The sequence below is a fragment of the Eleutherodactylus coqui genome, chromosome 4 (assembly GCF_035609145.1).
Source record: "Eleutherodactylus coqui strain aEleCoq1 chromosome 4, aEleCoq1.hap1, whole genome shotgun sequence".
NCBI classification, from domain to species: Eukaryota; Metazoa; Chordata; class Amphibia; order Anura; family Eleutherodactylidae; genus Eleutherodactylus; species Eleutherodactylus coqui.
In genome coordinates this window covers 291,020,524-291,034,181 of record NC_089840.1, presented here as the reverse complement: position 1 = coordinate 291,034,181, position 13,658 = coordinate 291,020,524, and the positions used below count along the sequence as shown (strand labels likewise).

Below are 13,658 nucleotides of genomic sequence, written 5' to 3'. Positions count from 1 at the left end.
CTGCACCCGTGGATGGAAGCATCGTTCTGTATCCCCATCAAAAACGGGGACCTTTTCGCTTCATCAATCTGTGTATAATATTCCTCCTCCTCCTCCTGCTCCTCCTCCTGAAACCTCACATAATCACGCCGAACGGGCAATTTTTCTTAGGCCCACAAGGCTCAGTCATATAATTTTTCTAAACAATTTTTATACGTTTCAATGCTCATTAAAGCGTTGAAACTTTCACCTCAACCAATTTTTATTTTAACTGGGCTGCCTCCTGGCCTAGTTACCAATTAAGCCACATTAACCAAAGCGATTAATGGGTTTCACCTGCCCTCTTGGTTGGGCATGGGCAATTTTTCTGAGGTACATTAGTACTGTTGGTACACCAATTTTTGGGGCCCTCGCCTACAGTGTAATCAAATTAATTTTTAGCCCACCTGCATTACAGCTGACGTTACATCAGCTGTGTTGGGCACTGCAATGGGATATTTTTATGTACCGCCGGTGGCTTCCTGGCAGCCACCCATGCTGTGGGTCCACAGGGAGTTGTAAATGCATCTGTTTCCACTTCTAAAGAACCCCAGTCTGACTGGGGCATGCAGTGTGGGCCGAAGCCCACCTGCATTAAACATGACATTATTACCTCAGCTGTGATGGGCAATGCAATGGGATATTTTTATGTACCGCCGGTGGGTTCCAGGGAGCCACCCATGCTGTGGGTCCACAGGGAGTTGTTAATGCATCTGTGTCCACTTCGAAAGAACCCCAGTCTGACTGGGGCATGCAGTGTGGGCCGAAGCCCACCTGCATTTCATCTGACGTTAGCTCTGCTGTCCAGGGCACTGCAATGGGATACATTTATGTACAGCGGGTGGGTTCCAGGGAGCCACCCATGCTGTGGGTGCACACGGAATTCCCATTGCGGAGTTGTACCTGCCTGTGACTATTTATAAAAAAACGCGGTCTGACTGGGGCATGCAGACACCTTGACAGAATGAATAGTGTGTGGCACATAGGTTCCCCATTGCTATGCCCATGTGTGCAGCTCCAGATGGAGGTGGCACAGGATTGGATTTCTCATTGCTTCTGTACAGCATTGTGGACTATCGCCCCGCCCCTTTTAAAGAGGGTCGCTGCCTAGCCGTGCCAACAATCTGCAGTGTGTGCCTGCGGTTCCTCTGGCAGACGCACTTATAAATAGACATGAGTGTGGCGTGGCATGAGGGCAGCTGAAGGCTGTGCAGGGACAATTTGGTGTGCGCTGTGGACACTGGCTCGTGCGGGGGTGGGGGGTGGGGGTTGGGCAGCATGTAACCCAGGAGAAGTGGCAGCGGAGTGTCATGCAGGCAGTGATTGTGCTTTGTTGGAGGTAGTGTGGTGCTTAGCTAAGGTATCCATTGCTAATGAGGGCTTTTCAGAAGTAAAAATTGTTGCTGGGGGGGGGGCACTCTTGACGCTATTGTGGCTTAATAGTGGGACCTGGGAACTTGAGATGCAGCCCAACATGTAGCCCCTCACCTGCCCTGTTCGTTTCTGTGTCGTTCCCATCACTTTCTTGAATTGCCCAGATTTTCACAAATGAAAACCTTAGCGAGCATCGGCGATATACAAAAATACTCGGGTCGCCCATTGACTTCAATGGGGTTCGTTACTCGAAACGAACCCTCGAGCATCGCGAAAAGTTCGTCTCGAGTAACGAGCACCCGAGCATTTTGGTGCTCGCTCATCTCTAGTTGTCACTAATCAACTACCTTCTCGGTAGGTTATCACTTTGGTGGACATTGAGCAGGTTGACAGAAGGATAGTGCTTCAGAAGACTCTAAAATACCATTCAAAAGTGGCAACCAATATGGCCGCACTTCCTGTTGTCACTTTCTCCAAGTTAGTCACCACAGAAATGCAGCATTAAAGATGATTTACTGAACTTTTTTTCTTTCAGCCTGAGGGGACTGTAGTGGAGAAGACACACAACTCTCTGCTGATCATAGATGGTAATCCTCAGAAGATATCTACTTAGATGCCTCTTCCTCCTGTACAGTCACTGTGTGCAGCCTTTTCCTCCCGTGCAGTCTCTTCCATCTCTGCAGTCACAGGTTGCAGTCTCTTCTTCCAGTGCAGTTGTTATGTGCAGTCTATTCCATCTGTGCAGTCAGGGTGTGTAGTCTCTTCTTCTTGTGTAGTCTCTTTCCCCTGTGCAGTTGCTTTGTTCAGTCTTAGAGATGAGCGAGTATACTCGCTAAAGGCAATTGCTCAAGCGAGCATTGCCTTTAGCGAGTATCTCCCCCGCTCGAGACTGCAGGTTCGGGTGCCGACGCGGGGGAGCGGTGAGTAGCAGCTGTCAGCAGGAGGGAGCTGGGGGGGAGAGAGGGAGAGAGAGATCTCCCCTCCGTTCCGCCCCGCTCTCCCCCGCAGCTGCGTGCCCGCTGCCGACACCCGAACCTGCAGTCTCGAGCGGGGGATATACTTGCTAAAGGCAATGCTCGCTCGAGCAATTGCCTTTAGCGAGTATACTCGCTCATCTATATTCAGTCTCTTTCCCCTGTGCAGTCTCTTCCATCTCTGCAGTCACAGGTTGCAGTCTCTTCTTCCAGTACAGTTGTTATGTGCAGTCTATTCCATCTGTGCAGTCAGGGTGTGTAGTCTCTTCTTCTTGTGCAGTCTCTTTCCCCTGTGCAGTTGCTTTGACAGTCTCTTTCCCCTGTGCAGTTGATGCATACAGTTGTTCCTTCCTGAGCAGTGTCTTCTTCCTGTGCAGCTACTCTGTTGAATTTCTTCTTCCTCTGAAGTCTCTTCTTCCTCTGCAGTCTCTTCCTCCTGGACCCTGATCTGCTTGCGCTTCAGACTTCTGCCTTCAGTTTCTAGCACAGAATATCTGAGACCCGCACTGTTGATCATCAGCACTCTGATACATTTGTAGCAACATAACAAAACTTTTTTGTTTCAGGTAATTCTGTAACAGAGAAGGTGAAGCTTGAGTACCCCCCCTCATCTGTTCCGGGGTCACTTAAAAACTTCTTCAGTGTTTGCGGTGAGTACAGAGCAATGGGGAAAGTGATAAAGGGGTTCTCTGCTGCTGGGACCCCCAGTGATCAGTTGTATTCCGTGGAGGAGCCTGGCAGTGAGCATTCCTTTTCTCTGCAGCTCCCCTACAGGAGAAATGTAGCATTACACAGTTCTCATTGAAATCAATATACTGTATGTAATGTACAGGTATTTTAGGTCCTCCAGAGGGGGAATGCTCTAAGTAACTCTCTCCCTTTCTCATATATATATATATATATATATATATATATATATATATATATATATATATATATATATATTCATTAGAATTTGTATACAGGGCGTATCCTAACAACCTTCATATTTCTGTTGCTGCTGCACTCTTCCCATTAACCGCTCCCCAATGTGCACTATACATATACGATGCATGTCGGATGCCTTGTATGGAGTAGGCTTGGGAGCCAGGCCCACTCCATACATGGCAATTGTCTATTGCCTCTGACAGCTGGCACCCGCCAACAACAGTCACAATCAGAGAACACAAATTGTGGCTGCTAATATTTAAATGTTGGCATTTTAATGTTCTGAACGCCCTTTGCACGATGAGATTACAGGGTTCTGTTCAGATGTCCTGGCAGCCTGAGCTGCCATGACCTTGCCTGTTAAGGCATGCCTGTGGCATCTTTTAATAGAATGCCTTTTAACCCTTTCCTGTCCCAGGGCATTCATGTATTTCCTGGGTGGGAAAGGGTCCCTGCAAATGTGCGTACACTTACACCCTTTGGATGGTGCGTTTACAGAAGCTGAGCCTGTGACTTTCACAGCTAGAGCCAGCTGCAACAGCAGGGAGCGGCAATAACATTGATCCCTACTGTTAACACCTTACACAGAGGGATTAATGTTGTTTGTGGCATGTCAAAAGTTTACAGAAGGAAGGGTGCTCCCTCTGTGATGTCAGCCATGTAATTGCAGAGGGCTTATGGGTTCCCATGGCAACCAGATACTAGTCAGTGATGTCCGCGTTTTGCTATGGCCTGTGATCACTGTAATAACTGATAATGCATTGCAGTACAGAAGTACAGTGTATTATCAGAGTGATCATAGCATCGCAAGTTCAAGTCCACTACAGGGACATAAAAAATGTAATAAGAAAAATATTTTTTTTGCACACTTCCCCTCTTTTGTTTAAAAAAAAAAAAACACAATTGGTGTCAGGACACGAGTGACAACATGTACAATAAACTGAACACATGTTTTACTGTACACAGCAAATGTTGTTAAAAAAAACTAAGCCAAAATCAACTTTGTTATTGTTATAATCGCATCAACCCGCAGGAAAAAAAAATCATGTAATTTATGCTGCATGTTTAATGCTGTAAAGAAAATAAAAACAATGGCAGAACTGAGGTGAGGTTTCTCCGTTACCTCCAAAAAATGTAATGAAAGTTATACAATACATTAAATGTACCAAGAAAATAGTACCAATAAAGACTACAGCTCGCCATGCAAAAAACAAGTCCTTCTAATAGTAATCTTTATTTGTATAGCGCCAACATATTCCGCAGCGCTTACATAGACAGGGGGATACAGAAAGACAAAAATGCAAAAATCACAGAACCACGGTTACATAGTAATCAGTTGATGAAAACAATAGGGGTGAGGGTCCTGCTCCAACGAGCTTACATACTACAAGTAATAGGGTGATACAGAGGGTAAAGGGCTGGAGATGTGGGCGGTATGGCGGGGTGGAGAGTGAGGGATGCTATACACAGACAATGGTCAGACATTTAGCATTGTGATCGGTATGACTGCGGGGGCAGGTGATGGTGGCTAGCAGGGATTGCAGTCAGTAGGTCAGGGAGCATGTTATCAGGCGGTGTACAGAGGGGTTTGTTTAGGGAATGCGGTATGCCTCCCTGAAGAGGTGCGTTTTTAGAGCACGCCTGAAGTTCTGCGAGTTCTGGATTGCCCGGATAGCCTTTGGTAGTGCGTTCCAGAGGACCGGTGCTGCTCTGGAGAAGGCTTGGAGGCGGGAGTGAGAGGTTTGTATTAACCCCTTGAGTGGCAGGTTTCCTACCACCCTGTCGTGCCCACCAGGGCAGGTTTTTTAAAATGGTCTAATCATTGAATTTCAACTAATTTTGCAGCTGCGTCTCAAGAGCCATAACTTTTTCATTTTTCCATTGACATGGCCATATAAGGGCTTGTTTTTTACGGGACAAGTTGTGATTTTTTTAAACAGGGGGAGGGAAAAAAGAAATGGCCAAAAAAGAAAAAAGGGGCCATGTCATTAGGGGGTTAAATAATGCATTAACTTCCTTCTCTGGGTCATTACGACGCACACGGATACCACATGTGTGACTGTATTTTTGATTTTTTACCAAGTAAAGGGAGACAAGTGTTTTTATAATTTTTTTTTTATAATTTTTTTACTTTAGTTTTTTTTTTTAACTTTTTTTTTTGTCCCTTTAGGGGACTTCCACAGGGACCCATCAGGACCCCCTGATCACATTCCGGGGGTCCGATGGTGACAGCCCCTTGTATGCTGCAGTCACAGCCCTTTACATGCTGCAGTCACAGACTGCAGCATGTAAAAAGTTAAAGGAGATGTCCCGAGGCAGCAAGTGGGGTTATACACTTCTGTATGGCCATAATAATGCACTTTGTAATATACATTGTGCATTAATTATGAGCCATACAGAAGTTATAAAAAGTTTTATACTTACCTGCTCCGTTGCTAGCGTCCTCGTCTCCATGGTGCCGACTAATTTTCGGCCTCCGATGGCCAAATTAGCCGCGCTTGCGCAGTCCGGGTCTTCTGTAGTCTTCTATGGAGCCGCTCGTGCCAGAGAGCGGCTCCGTGTAGCTCCGCCCCGTCACGTGCCGATTCCAGCCAATCAGGAGGCTGGAATCGGCAGTGGACCGCACAGAAGAGCTGCGGTCCACGAAGACAGAGGATCCCGGCGGCCATCTTCAGCAGGTGAGTATGAAGACGCCGGACCGCCGGGATTCAGGTAAGCGCTGTGCGGGTGGGTTTTTTAACCCCTGCATCGGGGTTGTCTCGCGCCGAACGGGGGGGGGGGTTTAAAAAAAAAAAAACCCGTTTCGGCGCGGGACATCTCCTTTAACACAGCAGAGATCAGAGAAAACCTCTGATCTCTGCTGTAAGAGCTGGTACCTAGCTGTCCTCTGACAGCCAAGCACCAGCTCTCCCTGCCACAGAGACGATCGGCTTGCTTCTGACAAGCCGATGGTCTCTATGGCAACCTGTAAACAAAGCAGAACTTTGAAGCAGGAGATTGCCGGCAGATCGGCAATATCTTCTGCTGGTTTTTCAAAGCCCTTGCTTTGTTCTCTGTGGGTCTGTGCAGGCAGAGCACAATGTCACAGCTTGTGGCATTGTGCTCTGCAGCTCCCATAGTGATACATAGCCCGGAAATCTTCCGGGCTATATCACTATCGGCAGTGGAGCTCGTCCCGGAAAATTTCCGAGCGTGCCACTCAAGCGGTTAAAGGTGCGCTCAGTCTGGTTTCGTTAGCAGAGCGGAGACCCCGTGCAGGGTGATGGATTAATATGAGGGATACAATATAGGGGGGGGGGGGGGGGGCGCTGCGCTGTGGAGGGCTTTGTGGATGAAGGTAGCAAGTTTAAATTGAATTCTGTATTTAATGGGCAGCCAGTGCTGTGACCGGCACAGGGCAGAGGCATCTGAGTAGCGGCAGGACAGGAAGATGAGCCTGGCTGCCGCATTCAGGATGGATTAGAGAGGGTAGAGTCTGGTGCAGGGGAGGCCGATCAGCAACGAGTTCCAATAATCGAGCCGGGAGTGGATGAGGGCAACAGTGAGCGTTTTTAGCGTGTCCACCGTGAGAAAAGAGTGGATTCTTGCGATGTTTTTGAGGTGCAGCTGACCTGTTCGGGCCAGAGATTGTATATAGAGGATAAAGGAGAGATCAGAGTCGAATATGACCCCAAGGCAGCGAGCATGTTGTCTAGGAGTTATGGTGCCACACACTGAGATGGAGATGTCAGGATGAGGTCGGTTAATGGAAATACCAGTAGGTCAGTTTTAGAGAGGTTTAGTTTTAGGTAGAGAGAGGACATGGTGTTAGAGACAGCGGGCAGACAGTCGGTGATGTTTTGGAGGAAAGGTGTAGAGATGTCATGGGAAGAGGTGTATAGCTGGGTGTCATCAGCATACAGGTGGTATTGGAGGCCAAATTCCCTGATGGTTTGTCCAATAGGCCTTGTCAACAGGAAAAGAAAGTTATGGTTTCTAAACAAAAGATGAAAATCCCCCACAATGTGTTGCATCCTTAGATCCAAATTAGGCAATGTCACTAAGGGGTTAAAATATAGTGTAATGCAATACCATAGTATTGCATAAGCGATCAAGCGATCCTAAGTTCAAGTCGCCTGTGAGGGCTAAAAGTCAAGGTAAAAACAAATAAAATAAATCATGAAAAAATATTAGAAAAAAATATTAATAATAAAAAAATATATACATTTTGCAGATAATAAATAAATTAAGAAATGTAAAAATTAATATCGCTGCATCCATAAAAGTCCAAGTTATCAAAACAGGCACATTATTAGTCCCGCTTGGTGCAAGAAAATATACAATGCCAGAAATGCACTCTTTTGATCACCCCGTCTCTAAGGAAAAAAATTAAATAAAAAATGGTTAAAAGTCATATGTACCCGAGAATCGTACAGAAAAAAACTGCAGCTGACCTCAGACAAAAGTCAGCCCCTCTACAATGGAAAAATAATAAGTTAGCCTGCCTGCAGACGGCCGGGTCGGATCCCACTGCGAGAATTCTCGCACCGGGATGCGGACCTGTGCCCCTGCACAGCCTGCGGCTTAACCGCACCCGGGGTCTCCTCTCTGCGCTGTCTGTCGGCTGTCGCTCAGCCAACGCATGTGAAGAGAGGAGACGGCCCGTCACTACTGACATTCTGCGAGACCCGCACAGAACTAGGACATGCCGCGATTTGTTTACCTCGCGTGTTTTTACGCGGACAAATCAATACCGTATGCCTAGGATTGCGTTATCTAATGCAATCCTATGCAGGCAGTCACGAGCGGGAATTCTGCAGGAAATCCTGCCGCAGAATTTCCGCCCGTGTGCAGGGGGCCTTATAAGGATCAGAAGATGACAACAGAATTTTTTTTTTGAGATTTTCATTTTCTTAGGCAGTGCTGCACAAAGAACTATATAAACTTTTTACATTGTAATCATAATGACCCACAGAATAAAAATAATGTACTCATTGTCAAAACCATCCGCCCCCAGAAGAAGTTGTCAATTTAGTGCAGACCTCGGCATGCAGTTCCATCTCAGGCAGATCTGTAACTGATGAGAGTTGTGGTGATTAGATGGACGGTCGAGTCTCCTGAGGCCCTAACAGTGGTTCCTCCCCTTGGCCTATAAGAGGCTCTCGGAGGCTCCTTGTGTGTAGTGACCTCTTCTTCTGCTTGTGTAGAGCTTGTTGACCACTAGACGCCCCTATGACACAGAGAAGAGATTTCACCCCATCACCAGAGGGGGGCGCATTATTGGGATGTAAGAAGCTAGATGGTTGTATCAGTGAATTACCTGCCATCTTGGCCAGTTGCCCAGACTATTAGGAAGTGTTGGGACCAGTGGATGCATAAGGACATGTACACAAGATGACTAGGATCACTCCAAAGACCACCAGTACAGAGGATTATCTGATCGTCCAACAAGCATCAGCAGCTCCAACTGTTTTGTTGTCTGCCATCCAGAGACAGGGGGCGCCATAATTACACCCCTGTGTCTGTTGGAGCCATTTCCAAGTGCTTGGCTGAAGGCCATTTGGTCTCATGGCATCCATTCCGTTTTGACTTCAAAATCCACTCACTGTCACCTCCGTGTGCAGTAGTGTCATAAACAACAAAAATGGACAGCTAAAGAGTGGAACCAAATTGTCTTCAGAAACAAATCCAGCTTTAGTTTGGGCGCTGATGATGGCAAAGTTTATGTCTGGAGAATTAGTGAGCACGTTAGTCCTGCCTTTGCTGTGGAGCAGCACACTGCCCCTTGCTGGTGTGGTGGTCTGGGGGGCCGCAGTAGTAAGCAAAAGACCACGGCACTCACTCTACCCATCCAGAGTGAAATACTAGGGGGGAGGCAAATTAGAGAAAAATAGTATTTTTAAGTAGAGAAGAATCTTAGTTCTCTGTAGCGAAAAAAATCTAGTTAGATAGATGCAGAGCCACCAACAGGGCTATGGACATAAGCCCCTTGGGGAAACACGTATAGCAGAAAAGGGGGCAGCATATAGTGATGCACAAAAAAAGCTCCTTGTCGAAAGGAACATGCTTTATTGTTTCATAGTTTAAAAATTAGGCGACGTTTCGACCTGTACGACCTGTGCGGAACATGGACTCCATACCTTGTTTCATCTGTTTTTTGGCTTGAAAAAGACCTCTACAGGTTGAAACGTCGCCTAATTTTTAAACTATGAAACAATAAAGCATGTTCCTTTAGACAAGGAGCTTTTTTTGTGCATCACTATATGCTGCCACCTTTTCTGCTATACGTGGTCTGGGGGGCCATCACATACGACAGTCAGTCACCCCTAATAGTGGAACGAGGGACAATGACAGCTCAGCGTTATGTTCAGGACATCCTGCAGCCACATGTGTTCCTCTCATGGCGGCTTCCAGCAGGATAATGCTCAGCCGCACACACAAGGGGGTCCCAGGAATGGCTCCACAACATTGTCACTGTGGCTGCCCGATCACCAGATTTATCGTCAATAGAACATGTATGGAACCATCTGGGACACTAACTGCAACTGCAACAGCTTACGTGTATACATGATCTAGAGGTTCAGTAGAGCTGCTTTTCACAAAGGAAAACAAGCAACAAATTAAATTGCAAAGCTCCAATTGATCGTGAAAAAGGCCCGGGAATACCAGAAGGAGATGTACATACGCTTTATCAATTACAGAAAACCATTCAATTACATTGAACACGACAAGCTGTGGCCACGCCTAAGACAAATGGGAGTCTCAGGACATCTGGGGCAACTCATACAGTCGTTACATGCGAATCAAGAGGCCGCGATCAGGACCTCCAACAGTAACATGGAATGGTTATGAATCGGGAAAGGCATACGCCAAGGCCGCATCTTATCACCTGCATTGTTCAACCTCTATGCAGAGGAGATCTAGATGAATCCAACATCTGAGTTATAACTCACAGAAACAGAAGCTAAAAGACCTGGTTGTTAAAGAATGCAATGGCTTGAGGCTATTAGAGTAGACACAAAAATTCAAATGATTGAACTGAAAGAAGAGGGCTGATCCATAAAGTGTTCAAGAGTCGGCCCTGATTAGACGGATAGAGAGATAAAGGCTCAATTACATTGTTTGTACAGCGATATAAGGCAGGATACCATACTGAACCTGTATGCATCCATGCCTGCCTGTAACACATCTTGTATCCAAGCTTTAGGCAGTGCAACAGGGTACTAGAGCCTCCATGCCCGCCTGTATCACATCTTGTATCCAAGCTAGAGGCGGTATAACAGGGTACTAGAGCCTCCATGCCCCCCGTATTACATCTTGTATCCAAGCCTCCCTACAAGGGGTCGGTTTTACACAATAAATGATCCTTTTGCGCTGATGTGTAATCACTTACTGATATCAATGTTACAATCACAGAGCGTTCTATTCCATCCAACAACTTCTAGTGGAGAAATCGGTTTTTAATAATAAGTGTATGTCATGTTTACATGTAAAAACACCCACTTTTCCTCCAAAAAAATGGTGCATGGTGTTTTTTTCCATTTTGCCCACTTAGAAATTTTTTTTAAGTTTTTGATTACATTATTTGGTACATTAACCCCTTGAGTGGCACGCCCGGAAATTTTCCAGGACCAGCTCCACTGCCCATAGCCATATAGCGCAGAAGATTTCCGGGCTATGTATCACTATGGGAGCTGCAGAGCACAATGCCACAAGCTGTGACATTGTGCTCTGCCTGCACTGTCCCACAGAGAACAAAGCAGGACATTGAGAAGCAGGAAGATATTGCCGATCTGCCGGCAATCTCCTGCTTCTAATGTCCTGCTTTGTTTACAGGTTGTTATAGAGACCATCGGCTTGTCAGAAGCAAGCCGATGGTCTCTGTTGCAGGGAGAGCTGGTGCTTGGTTGTCAGAGGACAGCCAGGCACCAGCTCTTACAGCAGAGATCAGAGAAAACCTCTGATCGCTGCTGTGTTAACCCTTTACATGCTGCAGTCTATGTGACTGCAGCATGTAAAGGGCTGTCACCATAGGACCCCCCCCCACCCCACCCAGAATGTCATCAGGGGGTCCTGAAGGGTCTCTGTGAAAGTCCCCTAAAGGGACAAAAAAAAAGTAAAAAAAGAAAAAAAAGTAAAAAATTATTTAAAAAAATAAAATAAATAAAATTAAAAACACTTGTCTCCCTTTACTTTGTGAAAAATTAAAAATAAAATTACACATGTGGTATCCCTGCGACGTAATGACCCAGAGAAGGAAGTTAGTACATTATTTAACCCCTTAATGACACGGTCCCTTTTTTTCTTCTTTCCCCATTTCTTTTTTTCCTCCCAACGTTTAAAAAATCATAACTCCTTTATTTATCCATCAACGTCGCTGTATGAGGGCTTGTTTTTTGTGGGACGAGTTGTATTTTTCAATGGTGCTATTTAAAGTACCATATAATGTACTGAAAATCTTTTACAAAAATCTAAGTGGAGTAAAATGAAAGAAAAATGACATTCCACCATCCTTCAGTGCGTTTTGTTTCTACGGCGCACAAACTGCAACAAAAATCACCTGATAACTTTATTCTACGGGTCAGTACGATTACTACGATACCAAATGTGTATAGCTTTTTTTTTACTGCAGCACTTGCATTTTTTTTCAAAGACATTTAATTTTTTTAAATTATTTTCTGCTGCATCTTCTGCGCGCAATAACTTTTTTATTTTTCCATCGACGTACTTGAGCAAGGGCTCATTTTTTGCGAAGCGCCCTATAGTTAACGTTGGTACCATTTTGGAATACATACGACTTTTTGTTCACTTTTTATTGCATTTTTTTCTGGGAGACCGGGTGACTGAAAAAATGCATTTCTGGCGTTCTTTATTTTTTTTTCGGACTAAGTTCAACGTGCAGGGTTAATAATGCACTACTTTGATAGATCGGACATTTACAGATGCGGCGATACCAAGTATGTATTTTTCTTTTATGATTTAGATTTTTTTATTATACATCTGGCAAAAGGAGGTGATTTAAACTTGTATTACTTTTTTTTTTGTTTGTGTGAAAAAGTCATGAAAAAGAAAAAAAAACAATTACAATTTGGTATTGTCATAATTATACCGGCCTGTAGAATTACTTTAATACATTATTTATACTGCTCAGAGAATGCAGTGAAAAATAAAAAACATGCTAGAATTACAGAGTTTGTTAATCTTGCCCCTAGAAAAAATGGAATAAAAAGTGACCAAAATCTTACTTGTTCCAAAAAATTAGATAAATGAAGACTGGAGTTCATCCCACAAAAAAAACAAGCCCTTCTAGAGCTCTGGCAATGGTAAAAAAAATGAATACGGCTCATGGAATGTGGCGACACAAAAGCAAACCTTTAAGAAAAAAGATGTTTCAAATGTACAAAAATAGCAAAACATAAAAAACCTGTATAAATTTGGTATCGCCGGAATCGTGTGACGCAGAGAATAACATTATCACATTATTTATTCCGCATGCTGAATGCCGTAAAAATTAAATTAAAAAAACAAATGGCAGGATTTCTTTTTTTCCCCTAATCTCCCTACAATTTTTTTTACAAAAGTTATGCAATACATTATATATACCCAAAAATGATGCCATCAAAAAGTACAACTTGTCCCACAAAAAACAGGCCCTCACATGGCCATGTCAATGGAAAAATGAAAAAGTTATGGCTCTTGGAACGCGATTGGAAAATTAGTTGAAATTAAATGATTGGCCCATTTAAAATACCTGCCCTGGTGGGTCTGACAGGGGGGTAAGAAACCCGCCACTGAAGGGTTAAATGGTTCCACAAGATACAAGCTCTCATGTAGCTGCGTCACCAGAAAAATAAAAAGTTGTGGGTTTTGGAAGGTGGGGAGTTAAAAATGAAAATCCAAAAGCAAGCAGCAGGAAGGGGTTAAATGTTCAAAATCTCTATAGAAACCTGGACTGAGGTGAAATATAGAAATATCCATCTGCTTTATCTGCGTCTTTTCTGTTGACCAGGCGACATCATGGGACCGGCCATGAGTAACATCGGTGATCTCCTGGCCATGTCGTATGGCTGCGGTGAGCAGAACATGGCTGGATTCGCCCCGAATGTCTACATCCTCCAGTATTTACAGAAATCAAATCTAATAAACCCTGTTGTGCTAGCGAAGGCCAAAGATTTTCTGCAGAGTGGTGAGTGCGTGGCATTGTTCTATGGAGTCTGTGACTTTCTATGCCATGGTATACCAAGCTGTATCATATAATATTTGCAGCATACGGAAGTACAGTAGGGACCGACGCTCTGTACAAAACATAATTTGGTCATACGTAAAACTTTTTGGCTGTTACCCCTTATCTTATAGGAAGCGCCCGACAGATGGCATACAAGCGCA

At 44.8% G+C, this 13,658-nt stretch overlaps 1 long non-coding RNA gene across 1 annotated transcript; it reads left to right on the top strand.

The window, feature by feature from the left end:
* Window positions 1-1,927: 1,927 nt before the first annotated feature.
* On the top strand, window positions 1,928-13,416 carry LOC136624959 (uncharacterized). The gene is made up of 3 exons (XR_010792498.1): window positions 1,928-1,979; window positions 2,933-3,016; window positions 13,282-13,416. It is a non-coding gene; the product is annotated as an uncharacterized lncRNA (long non-coding RNA).
* Window positions 13,417-13,658: the final 242 nt, after the last annotated feature.